Below are 20,884 nucleotides of genomic sequence, written 5' to 3'. Positions count from 1 at the left end.
AAGATGATTAGTAATCTCTAAACCATGTTTTAAGCTTAATTTCCCTTTAAATTCATTCTTTCCCTTTCAATCTGCACATTTTTTATATTATTTTTGTTTTACATCATTCTTATATTGATTTAGAAGATTAGCCTTGATCTATCACAGATCACAAGAACAAAAGCCATGTAAATTTCCAATTCACACCGAATTGGAAGCTAGGTACACCTTCAAATCCATTCGTACCGTTCCACCCTTAGCCGTGTCCTTTTTGACCTTTTCCTCAAGGGAAATTTTTCATTTACACCCGCTCCTTGACCCTCATAGTTTAGCTCTAGTTTTGGATGAATTGGCACCAAGAAATCCGTCTTTCACTTCACCCTTTCTATTGAAGCCCGCACACAACATTCCATTGGTTTCCCTCATGCCCAAGAAGTGCCACACGTGCCTAAGGTTCTCGTCTAGCCATTCTTATGTTTCTAACTTGCCTTAAGGGCATTAATCAACTTAAAGATGATTATTCATCTGTAAACCATGTTTTAAGCTTAATTTGCTTTTTAATTCTTTCTAGCCATTTCAATCAGCACTTTATTGCTGTTATTCTTTTGTGTTTCATCATTCTTAGATTGAATTAGAAGATTAGTCCATGTCAATCAATCCAAAGCCATGTCGTTGCGCAAATCACAGCGAATCGGAACCTGGGGTCACCTTCATGTGCCTTGTTACAAATCTGCCCCTAACCCGGGCCTTTTAGACCAATTCTCAAGGGAAAATTCCACATTTACACTCTACTTGGACCATCCCGATTTAGTTCTAGCTTTGGACTGAATTGGCTCCAAGAAATCTGTCTTTTATTTCATTCTTCCTATTGAAGCTTGCATACACCGTTCCATTGATTTCTCTCAAGCCCAAGTAGTGCCACATTCCACTAAGGTGCTTCTTATCTAAAGCCATTGTTAGGCTTCTAACTTGAGTTAAGGTCATTAATCAAGTTAAAGGTTATTAGTCATCTCTAAATAATGTTTTGAGCTAAATTTCATTTTAAAGTATTCTATCACATTCGATCTGGACCTTTTTGATATTATTCTTGTCCTACATCATTCTTAGACTAATTTAGAAGATTAGCATTGATCCATCACATGTCAATAGAACTTAAGCCATGTCAATTCCCAAGTCATCGCCAATCAGAACCTTGGGGCGCCACCATGTGCATTTTAGACCATTTTCTCAAGGGAAAATTCTTCATTTACACCCCTCATTGACCCTCCCAGTTCAGTTCTAGCTTTGGAGGAATTGGCACCAAGAAATTTGTCGTTTACTCCATTCTTCCTATTGAACCCCGCACACACCATTCCATTGGTTTGCCTCAAGACCAAGAAGCGCCTAAGGAGCTCATCTAGCCATTGGTAAGTTTATAACTAGACTTGGGTGCATTAATCAACTTAAAGATGATTAGTAATCTCTAAACCATGTTTTAAGCTTAATTTCCCTTTAAATTCATTCTTTCCCTTTCAATCTGCACATTTTTTATATTATTTTTGTTTTACATCATTCTTATATTGATTTAGAAGATTAGCCTTGATCTATCACAGATCACAAGAACAAAAGCCATGTAAATTTCCAATTCACACCGAATTGGAAGCTAGGTACACCTTCAAATGCATTCGTACCGTTCCACCCTTAGCCGTGTCCTTTTTGACCTTTTCCTCAAGGGAAATTTTTCATTTACACCCGCTCCTTGACCCTCATAGTTTAGCTCTAGTTTTGGATGAATTGGCACCAAGAAATCCGTCTTTCACTTCACCCTTCCTATTGAAGCCCGCACACAACATTCCATTGGTTTCCCTCATGCCCAAGAAGTGCCACACGTGCCTAAGGTTCTCGTCTAGCCATTCTTATGTTTCTAACTTGCCTTAAGGGCATTAATCAACTTAAAGATGATTATTCATCTGTAAACCATGTTTTAAGCTTAATTTGCTTTTTAATTCTTTCTAGCCATTTCAATCAGCACTTTATTGCTGTTATTCTTTTGTGTTTCATCATTCTTAGATTGAATTAGAAGATTAGTCCATGTCAATCAATCCAAAGCCATGTCGTTGCGCAAATCACAGCGAATCGGAACCTGGGGTCACCTTCATGTGCCTTGTTACAAATCTGCCCCTAACCCGGGCCTTTTAGACCAATTCTCAAGGGAAAATTCCACATTTACACTCTACTTGGACCATCCCGATTTAGTTCTAGCTTTGGACTGAATTGGCTCCAAGAAATCTGTCTTTTATTTCATTCTTCCTATTGAAGCTTGCATACACCGTTCCATTGATTTCTCTCAAGCCCAAGTAGTGCCACATTCCACTAAGGTGCTTCTTATCTAAAGCCATTGTTAGGCTTCTAACTTGAGTTAAGGTCATTAATCAAGTTAAAGGTTATTAGTCATCTCTAAATAATGTTTTGAGCTAAATTTCATTTTAAAGTATTCTATCACATTCGATCTGGACCTTTTTGATATTATTCTTGTCCTACATCATTCTTAGACTAATTTAGAAGATTAGCATTGATCCATCACATGTCAATAGAACTTAAGCCATGTCAATTCCCAAGTCATCGCCAATCAGAACCTTGGGGCGCCACCATGTGCATTTTAGACCATTTTCTCAAGGGAAAATTCTTCATTTACACCCCTCATTGACCCTCCCAGTTCAGTTCTAGCTTTGGAGGAATTGGCACCAAGAAATTTGTCGTTTACTCCATTCTTCCTATTGAACCCCGCACACACCATTCCATTGGTTTGCCTCAAGACCAAGAAGCGCCTAAGGAGCTCATCTAGCCATTGGTAAGTTTATAACTAGACTTGGGTGCATTAATCAACTTAAAGATGATTAGTAATCTCTAAACCATGTTTTAAGCTTAATTTCCCTTTAAATTCATTCTTTCCCTTTCAATCTGCACATTTTTTATATTATTTTTGTTTTACATCATTCTTATATTGATTTAGAAGATTAGCCTTGATCTATCACAGATCACAAGAACAAAAGCCATGTAAATTTCCAATTCACACCGAATTGGAAGCTAGGTACACCTTCAAATGCATTCGTACCGTTCCACCCTTAGCCGTGTCCTTTTTGACCTTTTCCTCAAGGGAAATTTTTCATTTACACCCGCTCCTTGACCCTCATAGTTTAGCTCTAGTTTTGGATGAATTGGCACCAAGAAATCCGTCTTTCACTTCACCCTTCCTATTGAAGCCCGCACACAACATTCCATTGGTTTCCCTCATGCCCAAGAAGTGCCACACGTGCCTAAGGTTCTCGTCTAGCCATTCTTATGTTTCTAACTTGCCTTAAGGGCATTAATCAACTTAAAGATGATTATTCATCTGTAAACCATGTTTTAAGCTTAATTTGCTTTTTAATTCTTTCTAGCCATTTCAATCAGCACTTTATTGCTGTTATTCTTTTGTGTTTCATCATTCTTAGATTGAATTAGAAGATTAGTCCATGTCAATCAATCCAAAGCCATGTCGTTGCGCAAATCACAGCGAATCGGAACCTGGGGTCACCTTCATGTGCCTTGTTACAAATCTGCCCCTAACCCGGGCCTTTTAGACCAATTCTCAAGGGAAAATTCCACATTTACACTCTACTTGGACCATCCCGATTTAGTTCTAGCTTTGGACTGAATTGGCTCCAAGAAATCTGTCTTTTATTTCATTCTTCCTATTGAAGCTTGCATACACCGTTCCATTGATTTCTCTCAAGCCCAAGTAGTGCCACATTCCACTAAGGTGCTTCTTATCTAAAGCCATTGTTAGGCTTCTAACTTGAGTTAAGGTCATTAATCAAGTTAAAGGTTATTAGTCATCTCTAAATAATGTTTTGAGCTAAATTTCATTTTAAAGTATTCTATCACATTCGATCTGGACCTTTTTGATATTATTCTTGTCCTACATCATTCTTAGACTAATTTAGAAGATTAGCATTGATCCATCACATGTCAATAGAACTTAAGCCATGTCAATTCCCAAGTCATCGCCAATCAGAACCTTGGGGCGCCACCATGTGCATTTTAGACCATTTTCTCAAGGGAAAATTCTTCATTTACACCCCTCATTGACCCTCCCAGTTCAGTTCTAGCTTTGGAGGAATTGGCACCAAGAAATTTGTCGTTTACTCCATTCTTCCTATTGAACCCCGCACACACCATTCCATTGGTTTGCCTCAAGACCAAGAAGCGCCTAAGGAGCTCATCTAGCCATTGGTAAGTTTATAACTAGACTTGGGTGCATTAATCAACTTAAAGATGATTAGTAATCTCTAAACCATGTTTTAAGCTTAATTTCCCTTTAAATTCATTCTTTCCCTTTCAATCTGCACATTTTTTATATTATTTTTGTTTTACATCATTCTTATATTGATTTAGAAGATTAGCCTTGATCTATCACAGATCACAAGAACAAAAGCCATGTAAATTTCCAATTCACACCGAATTGGAAGCTAGGTACACCTTCAAATGCATTCGTACCGTTCCACCCTTAGCCGTGTCCTTTTTGACCTTTTCCTCAAGGGAAATTTTTCATTTACACCCGCTCCTTGACCCTCATAGTTTAGCTCTAGTTTTGGATGAATTGGCACCAAGAAATCCGTCTTTCACTTCACCCTTCCTATTGAAGCCCGCACACAACATTCCATTGGTTTCCCTCATGCCCAAGAAGTGCCACACGTGCCTAAGGTTCTCGTCTAGCCATTCTTATGTTTCTAACTTGCCTTAAGGGCATTAATCAACTTAAAGATGATTATTCATCTGTAAACCATGTTTTAAGCTTAATTTGCTTTTTAATTCTTTCTAGCCATTTCAATCAGCACTTTATTGCTGTTATTCTTTTGTGTTTCATCATTCTTAGATTGAATTAGAAGATTAGTCCATGTCAATCAATCCAAAGCCATGTCGTTGCGCAAATCACAGCGAATCGGAACCTGGGGTCACCTTCATGTGCCTTGTTACAAATCTGCCCCTAACCCGGGCCTTTTAGACCAATTCTCAAGGGAAAATTCCACATTTACACTCTACTTGGACCATCCCGATTTAGTTCTAGCTTTGGACTGAATTGGCTCCAAGAAATCTGTCTTTTATTTCATTCTTCCTATTGAAGCTTGCATACACCGTTCCATTGATTTCTCTCAAGCCCAAGTAGTGCCACATTCCACTAAGGTGCTTCTTATCTAAAGCCATTGTTAGGCTTCTAACTTGAGTTAAGGTCATTAATCAAGTTAAAGGTTATTAGTCATCTCTAAATAATGTTTTGAGCTAAATTTCATTTTAAAGTATTCTATCACATTCGATCTGGACCTTTTTGATATTATTCTTGTCCTACATCATTCTTAGACTAATTTAGAAGATTAGCATTGATCCATCACATGTCAATAGAACTTAAGCCATGTCAATTCCCAAGTCATCGCCAATCAGAACCTTGGGGCGCCACCATGTGCATTTTAGACCATTTTCTCAAGGGAAAATTCTTCATTTACACCCCTCATTGACCCTCCCAGTTCAGTTCTAGCTTTGGAGGAATTGGCACCAAGAAATTTGTCGTTTACTCCATTCTTCCTATTGAACCCCGCACACACCATTCCATTGGTTTGCCTCAAGACCAAGAAGCGCCTAAGGAGCTCATCTAGCCATTGGTAAGTTTATAACTAGACTTAGGTGCATTAATCAACTTAAAGATGATTAGTAATCTCTAAACCATGTTTTAAGCTTAATTTCCCTTTAAATTCATTCTTTCCCTTTCAATCTGCACATTTTTTATATTATTTTTGTTTTACATCATTCTTATATTGATTTAGAAGATTAGCCTTGATCTATCACAGATCACAAGAACAAAAGCCATGTAAATTTCCAATTCACACCGAATTGGAAGCTAGGTACACCTTCAAATGCATTCGTACCGTTCCACCCTTAGCCGTGTCCTTTTTGACCTTTTCCTCAAGGGAAATTTTTCATTTACACCCGCTCCTTGACCCTCATAGTTTAGCTCTAGTTTTGGATGAATTGGCACCAAGAAATCCGTCTTTCACTTCACCCTTCCTATTGAAGCCCGCACACAACATTCCATTGGTTTCCCTCATGCCCAAGAAGTGCCACACGTGCCTAAGGTTCTCGTCTAGCCATTCTTATGTTTCTAACTTGCCTTAAGGGCATTAATCAACTTAAAGATGATTATTCATCTGTAAACCATGTTTTAAGCTTAATTTGCTTTTTAATTCTTTCTAGCCATTTCAATCAGCACTTTATTGCTGTTATTCTTTTGTGTTTCATCATTCTTAGATTGAATTAGAAGATTAGTCCATGTCAATCAATCCAAAGCCATGTCGTTGCGCAAATCACAGCGAATCGGAACCTGGGGTCACCTTCATGTGCCTTGTTACAAATCTGCCCCTAACCCGGGCCTTTTAGACCAATTCTCAAGGGAAAATTCCACATTTACACTCTACTTGGACCATCCCGATTTAGTTCTAGCTTTGGACTGAATTGGCTCCAAGAAATCTGTCTTTTATTTCATTCTTCCTATTGAAGCTTGCATACACCGTTCCATTGATTTCTCTCAAGCCCAAGTAGTGCCACATTCCACTAAGGTGCTTCTTATCTAAAGCCATTGTTAGGCTTCTAACTTGAGTTAAGGTCATTAATCAAGTTAAAGGTTATTAGTCATCTCTAAATAATGTTTTGAGCTAAATTTCATTTTAAAGTATTCTATCACATTCGATCTGGACCTTTTTGATATTATTCTTGTCCTACATCATTCTTAGACTAATTTAGAAGATTAGCATTGATCCATCACATGTCAATAGAACTTAAGCCATGTCAATTCCCAAGTCATCGCCAATCAGAACCTTGGGGCGCCACCATGTGCATTTTAGACCATTTTCTCAAGGGAAAATTCTTCATTTACACCCCTCATTGACCCTCCCAGTTCAGTTCTAGCTTTGGAGGAATTGGCACCAAGAAATTTGTCGTTTACTCCATTCTTCCTATTGAACCCCGCACACACCATTCCATTGGTTTGCCTCAAGACCAAGAAGCGCCTAAGGAGCTCATCTAGCCATTGGTAAGTTTATAACTAGACTTGGGTGCATTAATCAACTTAAAGATGATTAGTAATCTCTAAACCATGTTTTAAGCTTAATTTCCCTTTAAATTCATTCTTTCCCTTTCAATCTGCACATTTTTTATATTATTTTTGTTTTACATCATTCTTATATTGATTTAGAAGATTAGCCTTGATCTATCACAGATCACAAGAACAAAAGCCATGTAAATTTCCAATTCACACCGAATTGGAAGCTAGGTACACCTTCAAATGCATTCGTACCGTTCCACCCTTAGCCGTGTCCTTTTTGACCTTTTCCTCAAGGGAAATTTTTCATTTACACCCGCTCCTTGACCCTCATAGTTTAGCTCTAGTTTTGGATGAATTGGCACCAAGAAATCCGTCTTTCACTTCACCCTTCCTATTGAAGCCCGCACACAACATTCCATTGGTTTCCCTCATGCCCAAGAAGTGCCACACGTGCCTAAGGTTCTCGTCTAGCCATTCTTATGTTTCTAACTTGCCTTAAGGGCATTAATCAACTTAAAGATGATTATTCATCTGTAAACCATGTTTTAAGCTTAATTTGCTTTTTAATTCTTTCTAGCCATTTCAATCAGCACTTTATTGCTGTTATTCTTTTGTGTTTCATCATTCTTAGATTGAATTAGAAGATTAGTCCATGTCAATCAATCCAAAGCCATGTCGTTGCGCAAATCACAGCGAATCGGAACCTGGGGTCACCTTCATGTGCCTTGTTACAGATCTGCCCCTAACCCGGGCCTTTTAGACCAATTCTCAAGGGAAAATTCCACATTTACACTCTACTTGGACCATCCCGATTTAGTTCTAGCTTTGGACTGAATTGGCTCCAAGAAATCTGTCTTTTATTTCATTCTTCCTATTGAAGCTTGCATACACCGTTCCATTGATTTCTCTCAAGCCCAAGTAGTGCCACATTCCACTAAGGTGCTTCTTATCTAAAGCCATTGTTAGGCTTCTAACTTGAGTTAAGGTCATTAATCAAGTTAAAGGTTATTAGTCATCTCTAAATAATGTTTTGAGCTAAATTTCATTTTAAAGTATTCTATCACATTCGATCTGGACCTTTTTGATATTATTCTTGTCCTACATCATTCTTAGACTAATTTAGAAGATTAGCATTGATCCATCACATGTCAATAGAACTTAAGCCATGTCAATTCCCAAGTCATCGCCAATCAGAACCTTGGGGCGCCACCATGTGCATTTTAGACCATTTTCTCAAGGGAAAATTCTTCATTTACACCCCTCATTGACCCTCCCAGTTCAGTTCTAGCTTTGGAGGAATTGGCACCAAGAAATTTGTCGTTTACTCCATTCTTCCTATTGAACCCCGCACACACCATTCCATTGGTTTGCCTCAAGACCAAGAAGCGCCTAAGGAGCTCATCTAGCCATTGGTAAGTTTATAACTAGACTTAGGTGCATTAATCAACTTAAAGATGATTAGTAATCTCTAAACCATGTTTTAAGCTTAATTTCCCTTTAAATTCATTCTTTCCCTTTCAATCTGCACATTTTTTATATTATTTTTGTTTTACATCATTCTTATATTGATTTAGAAGATTAGCCTTGATCTATCACAGATCACAAGAACAAAAGCCATGTAAATTTCCAATTCACACCGAATTGGAAGCTAGGTACACCTTCAAATGCATTCGTACCGTTCCACCCTTAGCCGTGTCCTTTTTGACCTTTTCCTCAAGGGAAATTTTTCATTTACACCCGCTCCTTGACCCTCATAGTTTAGCTCTAGTTTTGGATGAATTGGCACCAAGAAATCCGTCTTTCACTTCACCCTTCCTATTGAAGCCCGCACACAACATTCCATTGGTTTCCCTCATGCCCAAGAAGTGCCACACGTGCCTAAGGTTCTCGTCTAGCCATTCTTATGTTTCTAACTTGCCTTAAGGGCATTAATCAACTTAAAGATGATTATTCATCTGTAAACCATGTTTTAAGCTTAATTTGCTTTTTAATTCTTTCTAGCCATTTCAATCAGCACTTTATTGCTGTTATTCTTTTGTGTTTCATCATTCTTAGATTGAATTAGAAGATTAGTCCATGTCAATCAATCCAAAGCCATGTCGTTGCGCAAATCACAGCGAATCGGAACCTGGGGTCACCTTCATGTGCCTTGTTACAAATCTGCCCCTAACCCGGGCCTTTTAGACCAATTCTCAAGGGAAAATTCCACATTTACACTCTACTTGGACCATCCCGATTTAGTTCTAGCTTTGGACTGAATTGGCTCCAAGAAATCTGTCTTTTATTTCATTCTTCCTATTGAAGCTTGCATACACCGTTCCATTGATTTCTCTCAAGCCCAAGTAGTGCCACATTCCACTAAGGTGCTTCTTATCTAAAGCCATTGTTAGGCTTCTAACTTGAGTTAAGGTCATTAATCAAGTTAAAGGTTATTAGTCATCTCTAAATAATGTTTTGAGCTAAATTTCATTTTAAAGTATTCTATCACATTCGATCTGGACCTTTTTGATATTATTCTTGTCCTACATCATTCTTAGACTAATTTAGAAGATTAGCATTGATCCATCACATGTCAATAGAACTTAAGCCATGTCAATTCCCAAGTCATCGCCAATCAGAACCTTGGGGCGCCACCATGTGCATTTTAGACCATTTTCTCAAGGGAAAATTCTTCATTTACACCCCTCATTGACCCTCCCAGTTCAGTTCTAGCTTTGGAGGAATTGGCACCAAGAAATTTGTCGTTTACTCCATTCTTCCTATTGAACCCCGCACACACCATTCCATTGGTTTGCCTCAAGACCAAGAAGCGCCTAAGGAGCTCATCTAGCCATTGGTAAGTTTATAACTAGACTTGGGTGCATTAATCAACTTAAAGATGATTAGTAATCTCTAAACCATGTTTTAAGCTTAATTTCCCTTTAAATTCATTCTTTCCCTTTCAATCTGCACATTTTTTATATTATTTTTGTTTTACATCATTCTTATATTGATTTAGAAGATTAGCCTTGATCTATCACAGATCACAAGAACAAAAGCCATGTAAATTTCCAATTCACACCGAATTGGAAGCTAGGTACACCTTCAAATGCATTCGTACCGTTCCACCCTTAGCCGTGTCCTTTTTGACCTTTTCCTCAAGGGAAATTTTTCATTTACACCCGCTCCTTGACCCTCATAGTTTAGCTCTAGTTTTGGATGAATTGGCACCAAGAAATCCGTCTTTCACTTCACCCTTCCTATTGAAGCCCGCACACAACATTCCATTGGTTTCCCTCATGCCCAAGAAGTGCCACACGTGCCTAAGGTTCTCGTCTAGCCATTCTTATGTTTCTAACTTGCCTTAAGGGCATTAATCAACTTAAAGATGATTATTCATCTGTAAACCATGTTTTAAGCTTAATTTGCTTTTTAATTCTTTCTAGCCATTTCAATCAGCACTTTATTGCTGTTATTCTTTTGTGTTTCATCATTCTTAGATTGAATTAGAAGATTAGTCCATGTCAATCAATCCAAAGCCATGTCGTTGCGCAAATCACAGCGAATCGGAACCTGGGGTCACCTTCATGTGCCTTGTTACAAATCTGCCCCTAACCCGGGCCTTTTAGACCAATTCTCAAGGGAAAATTCCACATTTACACTCTACTTGGACCATCCCGATTTAGTTCTAGCTTTGGACTGAATTGGCTCCAAGAAATCTGTCTTTTATTTCATTCTTCCTATTGAAGCTTGCATACACCGTTCCATTGATTTCTCTCAAGCCCAAGTAGTGCCACATTCCACTAAGGTGCTTCTTATCTAAAGCCATTGTTAGGCTTCTAACTTGAGTTAAGGTCATTAATCAAGTTAAAGGTTATTAGTCATCTCTAAATAATGTTTTGAGCTAAATTTCATTTTAAAGTATTCTATCACATTCGATCTGGACCTTTTTGATATTATTCTTGTCCTACATCATTCTTAGACTAATTTAGAAGATTAGCATTGATCCATCACATGTCAATAGAACTTAAGCCATGTCAATTCCCAAGTCATCGCCAATCAGAACCTTGGGGCGCCACCATGTGCATTTTAGACCATTTTCTCAAGGGAAAATTCTTCATTTACACCCCTCATTGACCCTCCCAGTTCAGTTCTAGCTTTGGAGGAATTGGCACCAAGAAATTTGTCGTTTACTCCATTCTTCCTATTGAACCCCGCACACACCATTCCATTGGTTTGCCTCAAGACCAAGAAGCGCCTAAGGAGCTCATCTAGCCATTGGTAAGTTTATAACTAGACTTGGGTGCATTAATCAACTTAAAGATGATTAGTAATCTCTAAACCATGTTTTAAGCTTAATTTCCCTTTAAATTCATTCTTTCCCTTTCAATCTGCACATTTTTTATATTATTTTTGTTTTACATCATTCTTATATTGATTTAGAAGATTAGCCTTGATCTATCACAGATCACAAGAACAAAAGCCATGTAAATTTCCAATTCACACCGAATTGGAAGCTAGGTACACCTTCAAATGCATTCGTACCGTTCCACCCTTAGCCGTGTCCTTTTTGACCTTTTCCTCAAGGGAAATTTTTCATTTACACCCGCTCCTTGACCCTCATAGTTTAGCTCTAGTTTTGGATGAATTGGCACCAAGAAATCCGTCTTTCACTTCACCCTTCCTATTGAAGCCCGCACACAACATTCCATTGGTTTCCCTCATGCCCAAGAAGTGCCACACGTGCCTAAGGTTCTCGTCTAGCCATTCTTATGTTTCTAACTTGCCTTAAGGGCATTAATCAACTTAAAGATGATTATTCATCTGTAAACCATGTTTTAAGCTTAATTTGCTTTTTAATTCTTTCTAGCCATTTCAATCAGCACTTTATTGCTGTTATTCTTTTGTGTTTCATCATTCTTAGATTGAATTAGAAGATTAGTCCATGTCAATCAATCCAAAGCCATGTCGTTGCGCAAATCACAGCGAATCGGAACCTGGGGTCACCTTCATGTGCCTTGTTACAAATCTGCCCCTAACCCGGGCCTTTTAGACCAATTCTCAAGGGAAAATTCCACATTTACACTCTACTTGGACCATCCCGATTTAGTTCTAGCTTTGGACTGAATTGGCTCCAAGAAATCTGTCTTTTATTTCATTCTTCCTATTGAAGCTTGCATACACCGTTCCATTGATTTCTCTCAAGCCCAAGTAGTGCCACATTCCACTAAGGTGCTTCTTATCTAAAGCCATTGTTAGGCTTCTAACTTGAGTTAAGGTCATTAATCAAGTTAAAGGTTATTAGTCATCTCTAAATAATGTTTTGAGCTAAATTTCATTTTAAAGTATTCTATCACATTCGATCTGGACCTTTTTGATATTATTCTTGTCCTACATCATTCTTAGACTAATTTAGAAGATTAGCATTGATCCATCACATGTCAATAGAACTTAAGCCATGTCAATTCCCAAGTCATCGCCAATCAGAACCTTGGGGCGCCACCATGTGCATTTTAGACCATTTTCTCAAGGGAAACTTCTTCATTTACACCCCAAGCCCAAGAAGCGCCAGAGGTGCTCATCTAGCCATTGTTAAGTTTCTAACCAGACTTAAGCACATAGATCAAGTTAAAGATGATTAGTAATCTGTAAACCACGTTTTGAGCTTAATTTCCCTACAAATTCCTTCTTTTCCTTTTGATCTGCACCTTTTTCATGTTGTTGTTGTTTTACGTCATTCTTAGATTGATTTAAAAGATTAGCCTTGATGTATCACATGTCACTAGAACCAAAGCCAAGTCAATTTCCAATTCACAGAGAATCGAAAGCCAGGTGCACCTTCAAGTGCATTCGTACAATTCCGCACTTAGCCTTGTCCTTTTCGACCTTTTCCTCAAGGGAAACTTCTTTGTGTAAGGTCCCTGAACCTCGTAGTTCAGTTCTAGGTTTGGACGAATTGGCACTAAGAAATCTGTCTTTCACTTCATTCATCGTATGGAAGCCTACACACACCACTCCATTGTGATGGGCCCCACATCACATTGGTTTCCCTCAAGCCTAAGAAGTTCCGCATGCGCCTATTGTGCATCTAGCCATTGTTAAGTTTCTACCTTAACTTAAGGCCATTAATCAACTTAAAGACTAGTAGTCATCTCAAATCCATGTTTCAAACTTAAAGATGATTAGTAATCTCAAAACCATGTTTTGAGCTTAATTTCCCTTTAAATTCATTGTTTCCATTTCGATCTTCAACTTTTTTATATTTATTTTGTTTTACGTCATTCTTAGATTGATTTAAAAGATTAGCCTTGATCTATCACACATCACTAGAACCAAAGCCATTTCAATTTCCAATTCACAGCAAGTCAGAAGTTAGGTGCGCCTTCTTGTGCATTCATACAATTCTGCCCTTAGTCGTGTCCTTTTTGACCATTTCCTCAAGGGAAACTTCTTCATGTACACCCCTCATTGACCCTTGATGAGTGTGCGAAAGTGAACTCTAAATATCCTATTATTGGACTAAAATGCTAAAATGTGAATAGAAATCATAGGAATTAATGTGTATTCTTTAATTGAATTTCTATTTACGTTGGGTACTCCTAAGCAGTTTTTTTTATGTTTAATTTCAGAGTTTATAAAAGAGCAAGTCAAGCCCAGTCAAATTCAAAGGAGAACATTCATGGGGTTTGAGAGCAAATTAGAGGAAAAGAAAAAGAAAAAAAATCACAAAATGAAACCACAAGAAGTCCGAGTCTGAAATTCGCTAGGAGATAGTCTGGATATACTTTAGTCTTTTGACTGTATCTTTTTACTCGCATATCGGATTGATACGATTCTTGATGTATTGGAAATCTATCTTAAGGGGCTATAACTTTGCCTCTAACAAGGATTTCCAAATTCGAACTCCTGAAGGCTGTACATGGCTGCCAAGATAAGTCCTAAAATTTAAGCAATTTTTTTATGCGGAAATTAAGAGAACATTAGGGTTTCTTTCCTACCCTATATAAGTATATCATTAGCACGAAATGGGGGGGAGGAGGCACAAGAGGCAGATCTGAAGAGAGGAGAAAATTACTTCCATGGCCACTATTCGCTTTAGTTTTCTCTGGAGATTTTTGTTGTCCAGTATATTTATGGGTAACTAAATTCTCAAGTAGGGTTAGGGATGAACTTGCACATTAGGTGGTATTTCTAATTTATTTTTAATTCATGTATTTGATTTTCAATTGCTAAAACACTTTTGTTTTATCATTCTCAATTCATCGTTGATGTTTTCTTCACCGAATAATCATAGAATTTATTCTGTTTATGGACTCAGTCATGCTTTTTCTATTGAATGGATTAGTTCTTTGATTATGTTTGGATCAATTATTTATCTATATTGATTTAGTTTTTTGTTGCAATATCGCTCCCTAAGTATATTGTCGTCTTTGGATTTTCTCAATAGGGGTAGTAATTTACGTATTTTAAAAGTGGTGAATGATTTTTCAAAGGGTTAAATTTGATTTAATTTTGGTTTATAAATCTATACCTTCCGATTGGGAATTTCGTAAATTGAGTTCCTAATTGAGTTATCCAATGAATTAAGAATAATTAAAATACCGGATTTGTGCAAGGGATTCCCGACGCTCTACTGTTCGTCAAATTTGAGTACTTTTTCCGTTAATCACATTGCTTCACTTAAATTTACATTTAAAATTAATCTTTGTTCTCCATTACTTATTTAATATTTTTCTTCAGTTTCTTTGTTCCTCTTGCTTTTCTTTTCATTTGTCTCCCTGTGGAATCGACACCCCAAAGCTGTGCTACAACTATTGTATTATTCTTTGAGTGTAATCAAATTTTGGTGCCGTTGCCGGGGAGACGGTAGAAGAATTGTGAGATAGTTTTTCTTTTCAACAATTTGTAAAGGCGGTAACTTCGTTCCCTCTTTTAGCTTGCTGCATTGTTTTTATTATTTTTTTTTCTTTTTGTAGTTTTTTTTAGTGTTGCATTTTTCTGTACTTTACATGCACAGGTATAGAGACGCCTTGGGTCGGTTTGCTTGTAGACCTGTGTTAGAGTTAGAGTTTAATTTTTTTGATCATTTGTTTGATAATTCTTCTAATTTTGAGAAAATGAGTGAACACGAAGATCAACCCACTAGGACCCTTCAGGATTACCTCCACCCTACACGCACAGCCACACCATCATGCATCATGTTTCCAGCTAATATTCGCCAATTGGATTTTAAAACAGGGATGATACAGTTACTACCTACTTTTCATGGTTTGGAAAATGAAAATCCATATGTGCACATTAGGGAGTTTGAGGAAGTAGTTACAACTTTTCATAGTCAAAATGCAACTGATGACATTGTGAGACTTAAGTTCTTTCCTTTCTCTCTGAAGGATAGCGCTAAGAGTTGGCTATATTCATTAAGACCACTATCTATTGGATCATGGAATGAGATGACTCAGGTCTTCTTTAAGAAATACTTTCCCCAACATAAGACCAATGCTTTAAAAAGGCAAATCTCCACCTTTGTCCAAAAGGACAATGAGACTTTGTATCAGTCTTGGGATAGATTTAAGGAGCTATTGAGTATGTGTCCTCACCATGGGTATGAGAATTGGCACTTAGTGAGTTATTTTTATGAGGGACTTACACCTAGAGAGCGTCAATTTGTGGAGATGATCTGTAATAGTGAGTTCTTATAGAAAGATCCTGATGAGACCATAGAATACCTCAATGAGCTTGCTGAAAAAGCGCATACTTGGACTGGACCTAGTGCTACTGAGAGCACAAATAGGTCACGACCTGCAAGAAACCTAAATGGTGGTAGAATTTACCATCTCATGGAAGAAGATAACCTAAAGGCTAAGGTTTAGATGCTCACTAGGGAGCTAGAGGTGTTAAAGAATAAAGACTTAAAGCCAACACACGTGGCTAATCGTGCAGAGTCTTTTGGATCATGTTTTGTGTGTAGCAGGGTAGATAACCTTGCCCAAGAGTGTCCCACATTTGCTGAGATGAGAGGGATGTATGAGGAACAATGTAATGCCTTAGGTGTGTACATGAAGCCTGTTGCACCTTTCTCTGATACCTACCTACAATCCTGGGTGGCGTAATCACCCCAATTTTAGTTGGAAATCTAAAAACCAGTAGCCTGCACAACCCTCTAGATCATATCCTACACATTCATCTTCTAGGAGCCCCGTAGAAGATACTTTACATGCTTTTATTGAGGCGCAGAGTAAAACTAATCAAAAGTTTGAATCTTTGATTATGCAGGTTGTTGAAGAAAACCTGCATAATCAAAGATTATGCAGGTTTTCTTCCAAGATAATGAGCTCCTTGAGTGTGAATGAGCGTGGCAAGTTTCCTTCCTAAGCTCAATCCGCACCCCAAGGTCATTATATGGCACAAAAAATTTGAAAGAGGTCAATGCCATTGTGACAAGAAGTGGTAAGTCCCTACACATCCAAACAACTGATAAACCAAAGGATGTTGAAGAGGAATAAAGCAATGATAGTACCAAGTTCCCCAAGGATGTCGAGGTAATCCAGAGTCCAGTTAAGGTACCATTTCCTCAAGCTTTAAAATCTGGTATGCGAACTTTGGATCCTAGTAATGAAATCTTGGAGAACCTCAGGCAGGTAAAGATTAACCTTCCTCTTTTGCATGTTATGAAACAAGTTCCCACTTATGCAAAAGTTCTTAAAGATTTATATACAGTTAAGAGGAAGCACCATGTTAAGAAGACAACATTTCTGACAAAGAAAATTGTGCTCTAATTGAACAGCGAATTCCTCCAAAGTACAAGGATCCTGGTTGTCCAACCTTTGCATATAATATTGGAAATCATGAGTTTGGGTAAGCCTTTCTAGATCTAGGAGCTAGTGTTAATTTGATGCCTTATTCCATTTATTTGCAGCTTGGTTTGGGTGGAATTAAGCCTACTTCTATTATGCTTCAGTTGGTTGGTCATTCAGTTAAGAAACGAAGAGGGATAGTTGAGGATGTTTTGATCCAAGTTGACAAGTTTTATTATCCTGTTGATTTCTTAATTTTAGACACTCAATCAATTGTTGAATCAAACTCTAAGGTTCCTCTCATATTAGGTAGATCTTTCCTTGCTACGGCTAATGCACTTATAAATTGTAGGAATGGGTTGATGAAGCTATCTTTTGGAAACATGACCATGGAGGTCAACATTTTCCATATTGAGAAACATCCAACAGATGACGAGTGCCACCAAACGTACATGATTGACGCACTCATAGACATGGGAGTTCATACACTCATGATTTTGATCCCCTTGAATATTCCCTTGTGAATTCTGATTTTGATACTATTAGTGATTCATTTGATGTTATTGATATTTGTGTTGTTTTTTATGAAACTCATGATTATGGCACACAGGCTTGGCAACAAAAATTTGAGGAGTTGCATAAGAAAGGTGGAAAACAGATTCCTGTAAGTATGAAAGCACCAAGAGTTAAATTGAAACCTTTGCCTAAGTCTAAAGTCTATAAGGTTAAAATGAAACGTTTTATGATAAAAATATTCTTAGGAAGAGGTTTAAACTTAGCGAGTTACCTTCGTCACTCATCAGGTGTATTCTATCATTTTCAGTTACTCCTCATTCAATTTTGATTTTTAAACATGGAGGACAATGTTTCATTTAAGTTGGGGGGTGGTGGTGCAAATTCAGTATTTAAAATGCTTGTTGAAACTCTGTGGCATATTTTTATGTGTCAATTTTTTTTTAATTTGCATCACACATGCATCATTTTCACATGTGTACTCATCGTCATTCATAGCCATCTTCGTGATTTCATCAAACCCACCATAATCATTTTTGCTGAAGCATTCACAGAACCCTTAATGCCCTTATCCAAGTTTTGTGGTAAGATGGTGGTTTGACACATGTAGCTAGAGAACTCTTTTGTTTAAGTATTCATGTGAGTTTGGAGAGAATTGAGAGGATGCAAATGCAGTAAATTGTGATAAGCATTCATTGATCTGTGAATGGGGCACTTCTTTCGAGAATATCATTACATGGTTTGTGGTACAATGGTGGATATACTTGGGATATGATGAAGGTCAACTTAGGATTAACGTTTGAGCCTTTCAAGCTATCCATTTCCATCATAGACCCCTAGTAGCCAACTTTGAGCCAATAAACACATATAGCTTTTTCTTTTTATATGCTCATATCATCCATGCCTCTCCACATTGGAGTGGAACCTATACACAGATTTTCTTACCCTTTTTACTTCCAAGTGTATATTAGGTGTGAAATTTGTATTTTCTTTCTTTAATTTTATCATTTTCAAATTAAAAAACAAAAAAAGAAGAAGATGACAGAAAAAAGAGAAGAGTACAAGTTGCAAAGTGTTCAATTGAGTGAGCTCAAAAAAAAAACAAAAAGAAGAAGAAGAAGAAAAAAAGTTGGTAGAGATGGAAAGAATGCAAAAGTGGCATGTGTTTGTCCATCAAATTGTTGAAAAAAAAAAAGAGGAAGAAGAAGGAAAAACATAATTATTTGATGATATGAAAAGTTAGAGAGTACATCAAGTAAGAAGTGTGGTCTATTGAGATATTTTATAAAATTCCCTTTGTATGTACTTGGAGGTTTTTGAATCCCTTTCATCCTTTTTTTTCATACAACCCCAAAACCAAGCCACATTACAACCTTTTGTGTTGACCGTTTTGATCCTAAGTAAGCTGTTGGAAAGACTGGTGGAAGTCTCATTTGTTAGCGTTCCTATCATAAGATCAATGTTTGCTTGTTGCTTGTACATAATTGCCTAATTTTCCATGAGAGTGTGTATACACCCATTGTCAACTCCATAGAGAGAGCCCTTACACGAAACATTATTATACCCGTGAGTTATGGAGTTGAACCTTTTGCTTGAGATGTTCTTGATGTTGCATGTGTCAAGGTTGGAAAGTGTGACTTGATGGCCTTTATGTGTGATTTTCTTTGATCTCTTTCGTCATTTTGACATCAAAATTGCTAGGGACTAGCAATGAGTAAGTTGGGGGGTGTGATGAGTGTGCGAAAGTGCACTCTAAATACCCTATTATTGGAATAAAATGCTAAAATGTGAATGAAATCATAGGAATTAATGTGTATTCTTTAATTGAATTTCTATCTACGTTAGGCTACTCCTAAGCAGTTTTTTTTTATGTTTAATTTCAGAGTTTATGAAAGAGTAAGTCAGGCCCAGTCAAATTCAAAGGACATTCATGGGGTTTGAGAACAATTTGGAAGAAAAGAAAACGAAAAAAATCACAAAATAAAACCACAAGAAGTCCAAGTCTGAAATTTGCTAGGAGACAGTCTGGATATATTTTATTCTTTTGACTGTATCCTTTTACTCATATATCTAATTAATGCGATTCTTGATGCATTGTAAATCTATCTTAAAGGGCTATAACTTTATCTCTAATAAGGATTTCTAAATTCAAACTCCTGAAGGCCGTACGTGGCTGCCAAGATAAATCATAAAATTTAGGCGATTTTTTTATGCGGAAATTAAGAGGACATTAGGGTTTCTTTCCTACCCTATATAAGTATATCATTAGCAGTAAATGGGGGGAGGAGGCACAAGAGGCAGATCTGAAGAGAGGAGAAAATCATTTCCATGGCCTTCATGTGCATTTGTACAATTCCGTCCTTAGTCGTGTCCTTTTTGACCATTCCCTCAAGGGAAACTTCTTCATTTACACCCCTCATTGACCCTCCTAGTTCAGTTCTAGTTTTGGACGAATTGGAACCAAGAAATCCGTCTTTTACTTCATTCTTCCTATTGAGCCCCCCACACACCGTTCCATTGGTTTGCCTCAAGCCCAAGAAGCACCTAAGGTGCTCATCTAGCCATTGCTAAGTTTCTAACTAGACTTAAGTGCAGAGGTCAACTTAAAGATGATTAGTAATCTCTAAACCATGTTTTGAGCTTAATTTCCCTTTAAATTTTTCGTTTCTCTTTCGATCTGCTCCTTTTTGATATCATTGTTTTTTTACATCATTCTTAGATTGATTTAGAAGATTAGCCTTGATCTATTACATGTCACTAGAACCAAAGCCATGCCAATTTCCAATTCACAACGAATTGGAAGCTAGGTGCACCTTCAAGTGCATTCGTACAATTTCGCCCTTAGCCTTGTCCTTTTTGACCTTTTCCTCTAGGGAAACTTCTTCGTGTACACACCTCCCTGACCATCGTAGTTCAGTTCTAGGTTTGGATGAATAGGTGCCAAGAAATCTATCTTTCACTTCATTCATCGTATTGAAGCCCGCACACGCCAATCCATTGGTTTCCCTCAAGCCCAAGAAGTTCCACATGAGCCTCATGCGCTCATCTAGCCATTGTTAAATTTCTAACTAGACTTTAGGGCATTCATCAACATAAAGATGATTACTAATCTCTAAACCATGTTTTGAGCTTAATTTCCCTCTAAATTCATTGTTTCCCTTTTGATCTGCACCTTTTTGATATTATTGTTGCTTTACTTCATACTTAGATTGATTTACAAGATTAGCCTTGATGTATCACACATCACTAGAACCAAAGCCATCTCAATTTCCAATTCACAGCGAATCGGAAGCTAGGTGCACCTTCATGTGCATTCGTACAATTCTGCCCATAGCCTTGTCCTTTATGACCTTTTCCACAAGGGAAATTTCTTCATTTACACCCCCTCCTTGACCCTCGAAGTTTAGTTCTTATTTTCGACGAATGGGCACCAAGAAATCAGTCTTTCACTTCATTCTTCCTATTGAATTCCGCACACACTGTTCCATTGGTTTGCCTCAAGCCC

At 37.6% G+C, this 20,884-nt stretch overlaps 1 pseudogene; it reads right to left on the bottom strand.

Annotated features, from left to right (window-relative positions):
- LOC122293684 overlaps window positions 1-20,884 on the bottom strand; it is an 87,241-nt pseudogene that overhangs the window by 41,263 nt on the left and 25,094 nt on the right.

The sequence above is a fragment of the Carya illinoinensis genome, chromosome 14 (assembly GCF_018687715.1).
Source record: "Carya illinoinensis cultivar Pawnee chromosome 14, C.illinoinensisPawnee_v1, whole genome shotgun sequence".
Classification (NCBI taxonomy): Eukaryota; Viridiplantae; Streptophyta; class Magnoliopsida; order Fagales; family Juglandaceae; genus Carya; species Carya illinoinensis.
The sequence above is the reverse complement of the archived record's forward strand: the minus strand, read 5'-3'. Positions and strand labels throughout refer to the sequence as shown.